The sequence below is a fragment of the Ovis aries genome, chromosome 2, assembly GCF_016772045.2.
Source record: "Ovis aries strain OAR_USU_Benz2616 breed Rambouillet chromosome 2, ARS-UI_Ramb_v3.0, whole genome shotgun sequence".
NCBI lineage: Eukaryota > Metazoa > Chordata > Mammalia > Artiodactyla > Bovidae > Ovis > Ovis aries.
The window spans coordinates 24,468,492-24,478,732 of record NC_056055.1 but is presented as its reverse complement, the minus strand read 5'-3'; positions in this window follow the sequence as shown (position 1 = coordinate 24,478,732).

The following is a 10,241-nucleotide window of genomic DNA, read 5'->3' as shown; positions in this document are numbered from 1 at the left end:
CTCATGCTAGAGCCAGCTTGTCTGCCCACACAGTCCACTTCCAGCATGTCCCAACACTGAGGCCCCGAGCAAAGAGATCAGCCTCTGCAATTCAGAATGCCGCAGCTGGTGAAAAATGCAAGAGCAATGCAAGAAGGGAGACAACCGTTCTGCACCTCCCAGCCATCTCTGCCACTTCTGTGGGATAGCAGGTGCTAACTTACCTATCTTGTCAGCTTCCTAAGACCTCCTGGGAAATTCAGAGGGAGGAGAACACAGGAGCTCTGGGCCACGAACCTCAAGCCACATGCAAGCTGGCTGCATTGGGTCCCAGGGTTTGTGGGGAGTGTGTGCTCCAATGAGCCGCCTCCTTGGCCCTGGCTCTCTTAGGGGTTCTCTGCACAGGCCCTGCACACAGGGTGTCTGTGCACACATGAACCACGTGCAGCTCCCACTGTATTGCCATATGTTGCTGAGGACCATTCCTGAGTAGAGTTGATTTCTTTGCATTCTTTCTCTTATACTGTGCAGGGATGGTGCACCCAGCCTCTGGAAGCCATGCATGATTCCAGGCAACGAGCAGGCAGACAGTGGGATTGTCGCCCATGCAGATCGATGGGCTATTCCTGTCCTTGACCCACAGATGAGGAAACTGAGCAGAGGGAAAGTAACTCCAGGTCTTCAAGTCCTCTGACACTGGCCCAGCAGCCTGCCTGGCCACCTGCAAGACTATTGTTGAATTCTGTCTTTCATGAATTGTGGCTGTTACTTTTATACTGAGCACGTGGACTCTCTCCAGGGCTATCAGCACATCAGAGTGAAGCTTTCAGGTGGCATAAATGTCCCAGCGTTTGAATTCGGACAAACAAGGATGTACACAGAGTCCACCTAAGGGAGTTTTACTGTATTTACTGTGCTGAAGACTGCAGTCCCGCCACATCTGAACAGAGGGGCAGGTCCCCCCACACTCCTTCAGGACATCTGGGCTGTAGGCACTCTGTCCCAGGGCCCCATACTGGGGCTCCCTGGGGACCCCAGGGATCTGGCAAGCAGGGGTCAGCCAGCCTCACCTGCCTCCCAGGACGCCAGAAGCCAGCGCCTCACAAACAAGCCCTCCCTCCAGCCATCATTGTCACCAGCAGCTGGTGCCTTTGTGCCGTAGTCGCCCAGTGTCCTGTGACCCACAAAAGCTCCTGACGCCCTGCGTCCTTCCCTCAGCCTCTGAGAAGGATGCCAGCGTGGAGGTACCAAGAACACTGCTGTACAGAAATGGTCCGGCTGCCGGCCAGCCCCACCCAAACCTGCTCATCACTCAAGTCACCCCATCCCCAGGTGCTCTCTGTGCTGGCCTTCCCCTTTCCTTAAAGTTTCCAGGGACACACGGCCCCTCTGGGTGTGATGTGAGCAGTGCCTCTAGCAGGAAAGGGCTGCCCGGCACAGGGGCACACACGATGCGAGCGCAATGTATTCTCTGACATTCCAAGCCAAGGGTTTGAAGTCTCTCAGAGGAACTGAAAATGACCTTGTCAAAGTGTAGCAAAACAACCTGATCCTTGTTGATAACTTTTTAAAATTTCTTTTCCAGTTTGGTAACCAACAGCTCCACTAACTGCCTGGTACTTAGAGTTCAACTCCGTTCGTCTCCATAGATCATTTGCACATGTATTTCATATACACGTGAGATTAAGTTTTACGTGAGATGCAAGCTCTCCCTCATCTGGACTGATGTGGACTGAATAAACATTCAGTTTATTATATACACTATATATATATATATACACACAGTTTATTACAAACACAAACACGTCTCCTGAAAATGCACATGTTGACGCCCTGACCGCCCATGGGATGATGGTTGGAGGTTGGGGCCTTCGGGAAGTGATCAGAGTCATATGAGGTCATGAGAGTAGGGTCCTCATGTTGGGATTAGTGTCCTTATAGGAAGATAAAGAGACTCAGGCTTGCTCTCTCTGCTGTGCTCATGAACACTAACTCAGGCAGAATATTTGGTGGACCAGCTAAATCATCCTGTTGTGAAACAATCCTGCTGTATCATCTGACACTTTGTAACAACATACAGCAAATGATCATTCTCATACCACCCTATGGGCTTCCCAGGTGGGGAAAGAACCCACCTGCCAATACAAGAGATGCGAGAGATGTGGGTTCAGTCCCTAGGTCAGAAAGATCCCCTGGAGGAGGGCATGGCAACTCACTCCATCCAGTATTCTTACCTGGAGAATAAGCTTGGGGCATACAGTCTGTAGGGTCTCAAAGAGTTGGACACAATTGTAGTGACTTAGCAAACACACACACACACACTTATCACCCTATACATTCTCAACAAAAAGCAAGAATAATACATATATGAGCCCCAGGAACCCTAAAAGGAAGAAGTGATAAAAATTCTGTTGCTACAATCGAGAGGAAAGGGTCTGTGAAAACTTCCTGTAGCATTCTTGCTCTCCTCCAGCACTAAGTCCTGCTTAGTGAGGTTTATGGGGAAACCTCTGGTTTTTGCATCACCAAGACCCCTGTCTGACAAATATGCCCTGTGTCCCAACCATTAGCAACCAAGAGCGTGTGCTTTCACACCATTTTCCTTGCAGGGCCAAGTTCATTGTTGCCACATGTGCCTCAGCCCTGAGCAAGGGCTGGGATGGGGGATTTAAAGGACACCATGTTCTCAGCATCAGCTTTTGTATGATGAAGGCTCAGGCCTGCATTGTCCCAGACCTGACCCTGCCCTGAGGACCACTCCAGGCATAGTATAGGCAGGCGTCACGTCCCTGATCTTTTAAAGAACACGGCCAAGTCTTTGAGGCCAATCTTCCAGGCATTCCTTTGCAACCCTGAGCACACATTCAAGATCCCTAAAATAGCTTTTTAAAACACAAGGTTCCTAGCTTCCCCCTTGCCCGCCCTGCCAAGGACTGATGTCTGTTTTCTGGGATGGGTATTTCTTAATAATCTCCCAAGGTGATACAAATATACAAGCAGAAGTGAGAACCAAAAGAGCAAAAGTAGTTCAGTTCAGTTCATTTCAGTCGCTCAGTCCTGTCTGACTCTTTGCGACCCCATGAATTGCAGCACACCAGGCCTTCCTGTCCATTACCAACTCCCGGAGTTCACTTAAACTCACACCCATCGAGTTGGTGATGCCATCCACCATCTCATCCTCTGTCGTCCCCTTTTCCTCCTGCCCCCAATCCCTCCCAGCATCAGAGTCTTTTCCAATGACTCAACTCTTCACATGAGGTGGCCTAAGTACTGGAGTTTCAGCTTTAGCATCATTCCTTCCAAAGAACACCCAAGACTGATCTCCTTTGGAATGGACTGGTTGGATCTCCTTGCAATCCGAGGGACTCTCAAGAGTCTTCTCCAACACCACAGTTCAAAAGCATCAATTCTTCAGTGCTCAGCTTTCTTCACAGTCCAACTCTCACATTCATACATCACCACTGGAAAACCATAGCCTTGACTAGACGGACTTTTGTTGGCAAAGTAATGTCTCTGCTTTTGAATATGCTATCTAGGTTGGTCATAACTTTCCTTCCAAGGAGTAAGCAAAAGTAGTTAATTTCAGCTTAAACTTAGTAGCTTGTGTTGTTTAATCACTTTAGTTGTGTTTGACTCTTCTGTGATCCCATGGACTGTAACCCACCAGGCCACCAGGCTCCTCTGTCCATGAGATTTCCTAGGCAAGAATACTGGAGTGGGTTGCCAGGCCCTCCTCCAAGGGATCTTCCCAACCCAGGAGTCGAATCCACTTTTCCTGCATTGGAAGGCAGATTCTTTATCACTGAGCTACCAGGGAAGCCCAAACATAGTAGGAGGGATACCAGTTTTTATATTGGTAATGTGATAATGGCTTAAAGGATGGAGAGAAAAATGTATCAACAGAGACAGCACCTCAGACGTGGCCATGGCCTGGATGCACAAGGACTTCTCTGGGGCTGATTTCCAGCCTCAGGCTCCCCACGGAGCTCCACCCATTCCCACATCTACATTAGGCAGCTAGAAGTGTCCCGTCTGCTCTCAGCCCCCAGGAGACTTTCCCACCCAGGGACTTGGCAGCCTCCCTCAGCCAGTCACAGATGTGAAAAGGCCTCTGAATGTATATTTCTAGTGCACTTGGGAGAGTGCTAGAGGGACCCCTGAATCTCTCTGTCCCTATTGCCTGTCTTTCTGTCTTAACATCTGTATCTGGACAGAATCTCAGGCTTGTAGAAAAATGACAACAGTACAAAAAAAAAAAAGGTAGCCTAGCACCTTCAGTGGGGGCTTCCCAGATGTGGGCATTCAGCTGGATCCTCACCTCCCTCTTTCATCCCCTCTCCCTCCCCCTTCTTCCTCTTGACCTCTTTTCTTCTCTCCCTGTCTCTCCATCTCTATCACTCTCATCTCGCTCCATAATACACACACACACATACACACTATTGTTTTCTGAATCAAACGAGAGTCAGTTGCAGGGGCAATGTCCTTTGCCCCATATACCATTTCCTTAAAAGGCAGGCGCAACCACAGTACAATTGTAAAAATCTGGAAATCAACCCCACTCGACGTTAGCATCTCATCTGCAGACCTCGCTCAGACTGCCAATTGTTTCAACAATGCCGTTTATAGCAAAGAATGAGACAGAGCGTGGGTTGCTCTAAGCTGGCTGCCTCTCTGGCGAGTCCTTAGAATTTCTCTGCCTTGGGATATCTTGAGAACGGCCAGGCTTTGTATAAACTGTCCTTGGTGGTGTTGTCTGACGTTTCCTCACAGGGAACTAGACTAAGCTATGCCTTTGGGGCAGAAATACTCTCGAAGTGAGGCTGCAGGGCAAACCCAAGGACCTCCACCCTCGTACCCTCCTCCCCAGGCCTCAAGGCACGAGGGAAGCCTTGCAATCATTCCTGCCACATCTTTCTTTCAGTGGCACCTGTGGCCAAGCCATTCCTAAGGCTATGGGGATAGGCGGTGTGCTTTCTTAGAGTTAAACTCTTCTCATCATGCAGGAAGGACCACGCGCCCCTCCAATGCGGCTGTTTCACCCTTTCATCACCGCTCACCAAGAGGAGACGGTCGGCTGGGAGTGGGACATTCTGCCTGGGGGCGACAGCCGCAGTGCCTACCATCTCCAGCAGTCATCTGTGGCTTCTTGGCTATGAAGTGTATTTAATTTAGCCTGGCACATAAATTAACATCTACACAGCTTGCAGCAAAGGCCTCCCGTGGGCTCAGGCTGGAACCATATCAGTCCAAGTGTGTGTGTTGAGGAGGGGGGTGGGAGGCGGGAGGGGGTGGCCGGGTGCCATGCTGGACATTTAAGGGGCCAGGGCTTCTACACCCGCCGGGCTGGGCCCATGATTGTTATGTAAACACAGAACTCAGCGCGGGGCGGCTGGCCCATCTGCTCTGAGGCACACTTCTTGCTGCCGCGTGCGCTAATCATTTTCCATCCTCTTAGGTGAAAACTTGGACAATGTAAGGGCTCTCAATCTCCCTTTCATTTGCAAACGAGTCATTTCAGCTAAGCGTGGCCCCCTATTCTTCTCCCACATTTGTGTTTGTGAAAAGACCCGTCTCAAATTTCTGGAGCAGGAGCAGCTGCTGCGAGGCCTCTTTTCACTCAGCCAGGCGCCCCCCACCCCAGCCCTCTGCCCCCTCCCCACTCAGCCCTTTGTCTCCCATAGACCCAGCCCCTCCTCTGACCCCTGGCCAACTCGGAGCCTCCTCCTTTGTCAGCCTCCCCAGACAAGTTTCACCCTAAATCAAGCATTGTTTGGGCTCCTGAGGCCAGCACGTGCCCGTAGCCCCTAATCTTTTAATTTCACCCCAGGAAAAAGCAGCTGTTAGTGATACCCAGCTGTCGCGGGGCCTGCCTCCGGCCCCAGGAACAATGGCAGAGGAGGAGGGAGGCGGCAGCCTGCAGTAATATGTACATCTCCCCTGGCTTTCTTCTTAGGAGTGGGGTTTTTTCTCTTTTCGCAACAGTTGGCAGCACGTGCTGTGAAATGCTAGGAAAGCCCCCCTCCCAACTCCGGTTTTGTCTAAACCCCGTTCACTGCCACACTCTGCAGTCTGCACTTGGGCTCGCTGGAGGACCAAATCTTCCATTTCAGAGATCCCCGGTGGCGTGTGCCATGATCCCTTTGCTGCAAAAGTGATCATCTGATAAAGTACAGGGTGAGACCCAGACAGGGAGACAGAGACTGAAGTGTCACAGTGCATCTCCACGCTGGCATCTTTGGGAGTGACCCCTCAGTTGCATGAATGCTTCTCAGGAGTCATGGCAATAAATCTGATGTAGGCCAAAGGCTCCCTCAGGCATGTATGACCAGAAGACAAGGCAGTCCCCTGGAAATATACACACTGAAGTCAACAAAGCTAGCCCAGTGCTCTGAAGGGGGGCTCCACAAAGGCACTTCTGAGGCTCCTCATCTGTGCACACCTGATCCTGTGGAGGGTTTCCTCTGGAAACACCTGCACCCCAGCAGCCTGATTACTGAGGAAGGAGGGCTCAGGAAAGAGGCCACAGCTCCCAGGACCCTTCCTTTGTGCCCACTTGTGAAAGTGAGGATTGAAAGGACATTCCAGAGCAGCGCTGCCCCATTAAGCATCCTGTGACAAATTTTGAATTTATTTCAAATAATTTCAGCGCGAGTGGCCACATGTGGCCTGCGGTTTCTGTGGGGGGGCAGCAGAGCTCTGAGCTGTGGATTCTCAAACACTGCATCGTGTGCGCATGGAGTGCACAGATGCCTGGTCCTTCTTCCTGGGTGTTCCATTCCTGTCTCAAGGGTGCAGCCTAAGTGCAGGGATCTTTAAAGTTCCCCAGGGGATTAGAGGGAGAACAAAGTGGCAGTTTCCTACCTTAGACCATCTTGCAGCCTGAGTCTGGCCTCTGCAGAAATGGACAGCTCACTCAGAAGGCATCTGCCTACTTAGCCATAGTGTGTTAGTCGCTCAGTCGTGTCTGACTCTTTGCGACCCAGTGGACTGTAGCTCGCCAGCCTTCTATGTCCATGGGATTCTCCAGGCAAGAATACTAAAGTGGGTTGTCATGCCCTCCTCCACAAGATCTTCCTGACCCAAGGATCAAACTCAGGTCCTCAGCATGGCAGGCAGATTCTTTACCGTTTAAGCCATCAGTGAAATCTCCCTAGCCATAAACAGAGCTCTAAAAATGCAGAGGCTTTTTAGAAAGAAGCACCCAGTTTGCAGGCTCCTGACAATCGACTGAAGCTCACCATCTCCCTGGCTGCTACCTGCCATGGCTGAGGTTTCAGGGCTTTCTCGGCTCCAAAGTTCCAAACCAACCTGTCAGTGCCAAGCAAACAAATGCCCAGAGGTGATTGGTGCAGCCACAGGCTGGTGTGGGCCCCTTCTGCCCACTGGATCTCACCTGGTGGGGAATTGAAAGACGCCAGCAGAAACCTGACTCTGCCCAGAGCATATGGTGAGCTGCACACCTGCCCTGATGCAGCACCTGCTGGGCCTCCCAAGGCTATGGGCGGTAGGCTCAGGTGCCCCAGGCCACAGGCAAGCGTCCGACTCATTTGCATCCTCGGCGTGGCCACGTGCCTGGACGCCAGGCAGCTCTGACGGACATGTCACTGCTTTTAAATCTGGAGAAAGCCATGCATTCAAACCACAAAGCTGTCCGATAGCTGTCTGGGAACCAGGCTCTCGCCTTCACGGGCAGGCACCCGCGTGCACTCTTGCTTCACAACAGTCGCTGCCCACAGATTGTATGTCATGGATTGGGAAGCTGTGGAGACTTGGGCCATTGAGAGGTCAGTGGCTGTCAAGTCACTGAACTTTGTCCTGCAGTCTCCCTACAGGAGAGGATGAATCTCCCCTGGGAGAGCTGGGCACAGTGATGTATTTTACAACTCAGGATGGGGTTCTAGTAGTTTCTGTTATCTGCCAACGTTTCAGGTAAGAAAAACCTCTATTTTTTTTTTTTACCACTTTTTAAGATTCCATTTTTTTAATGGACTGTTTTTAAAGTCCTTATTGTGTTTTTGGTTTTTTTTTTTTTTACAATATTGCTTCTGTTTTATGTTTTGGCTGCAAGGCATGTGGGATCTTAGCTTCCCAACCAGGGATCAAACCCACACCCCTGAACTGGAAGGTGAAGTCATAACCAGCACGCCACCAGGGAAGTGCCGAAATCCCTCTATTTTGGATCCATGTGTACAGCTAAGCTAAAGGGACAATAGCCACGTGTTGGAAACATTATGATCTGGCACTTGTGCCTGAGGGCAGTGGCTGCACACCACGGTCACACTCTCAGCTCCCCCCACCCCCTAACAGAAGAAGTGAGTTTCCTTACTGCCACAGGAGCCTTTTGTGACCTTTTGCGCCCTCGACTGCACCAGTGAACAATAAGAAGGCCAAGTGGAAAGGGCCAGTTCTGACGGCTCCTCTTCCTGCAGGAACTGGCCGTGGACGCAGAAGAGTTAAAAGTCAGTTTAGCTCCAAGGCCCTCAAGTCACCCAGCCACCTTGCCCTGTCTCCTCCCCTCTCAGGAATTAAGAGCTGGAGCCTGTAACCCACCTCAGGCACCCAGGCCATCTGTCACAGGCACAGGGACAACCACATGCTTGATTGAGATGGGGTTTGAAAAGACACAGAGGCCAGGACATGTGGCAACCCAGCCAGGTCTCCAGTGGAAAGGGAAGGCGCCCCATAAAATATTTCGACACTTGAGGCCAGACCCGTGACTGCCATGAAGTCCAGGAGGAGCGACCCAGAGCACCAGGGCCGCATGCCTGCCACCCCGCCTGCTCTTCAAGTTGGAGAGATTGAGGCCTTCCTCCAGGCCAGCCGCCAGCAGGGGAGGAAAGGTAACAGGCAGGCGCCTTGTAAGGCCATTAGCAAAGGACAATGGGAAGCTGAAAGGGTAACCGGTGAATAGAAGAATGAAAGTCGGCTTGTGCCAGCAGCAGCGGGGTGAGCTCATTATTCCAGACGGCAGATGGAGGGTGGCCTGGTTGCTCGGCAGAACTCCCGGCCGGGTGGGGGAGGGGGGGGGCAGGAGCTGACAGTGGGCGCCGAGGACCCCTCCCATCACAGCGCTGCCCTTCCTCCCAAAGCATAAGCAGTGAAGGAGAAAGCTGTGTTCTCAGCACGTGTAGTGAAACCCACTGCACACCCTCACCTGCCCTGGGAGCCTTCACAGACCCTGGGCATCTTCACTCACCTAGGACTGCCTGATGCCAGCCAGCAGGCCGCCCCAACCCTCAGCAAGCTAACCATGGGGGAGGAAGTGACCAAAGGAACGCAGGTCCCACATCCTTCAGCCCAAAGTTCTGCTTTCAGGTTTACACAAGTAGCTTTCACTCAGACAAGTCATTTTTGTCTAGACACGGATGCCGAGCCTACAGAGACCCCAGAGGAGATACTGGCCAGAGAGCATGGCACGAGGATGTGCACACGATGATGTACACACAGGGGACCTGCACACTGATTGAGCACATGCACCCCCGGGGACATCTGAACAGCTACGGCAGAGGCACCTGGCTGCCGCAGACTTCCGTCCCACAGAGAGGGGCGCCTTAAACCTGGGGACATGGAAGCTCTGCCTGGGTTTTGGGTGGTAGATGGCTCAAAGTAGGAAGCTGAGATGCCGTCTCCTCCTCCTTGTTTGCCTGTTGTCAAATCTCAATCTCCTCTTAGCTCCTGCTACCAGATGGTGGGAGAAACATTTTGCTTCTTAGAACTGCACCACTGAGTTTCTGCTCTATTGTGATCTCTGGGGCCAAAGTGAATCAGACACCTGGGGTCAGCTCTCTACCACCTCTGGACAACCAAAATCCTTTTCAGGGTGGGGTTTGCCTTTCAGCTCCTGAGCAGGCAAGACTCCAGCTATTTCATCAGCTTCCTCAATCTCTGTGCTGGAAAACCATTATTTCAAGAACACATTTCTGCAAGTTTCCTATGCCTTCTCCGATCTTCATTCAGCCTGTTGCTTTAAAAGCAGTCACCCAAAATAAACATGCATACTGAACACACACAGAGAGTTGCCATAAGGAATGCAAATACAGTTGACAGTTTTTCTAGATTAAGGTTTAATGACCACAGATTTTTCCAGGGGGGATCCTAATAACCCATTTATCCAATAAACTTGCCATCATATGCACAGGGCAATACACCCAGAAATGTTAGTGGTGAATGTTCTGAAGAATGCAGCTGGTGGCAGCTGGCTTCTGCTCCTCAATGTCTTAATTCCTTCAACAAAGCAATAGGGAGCAATGTCCTTAGGGCAC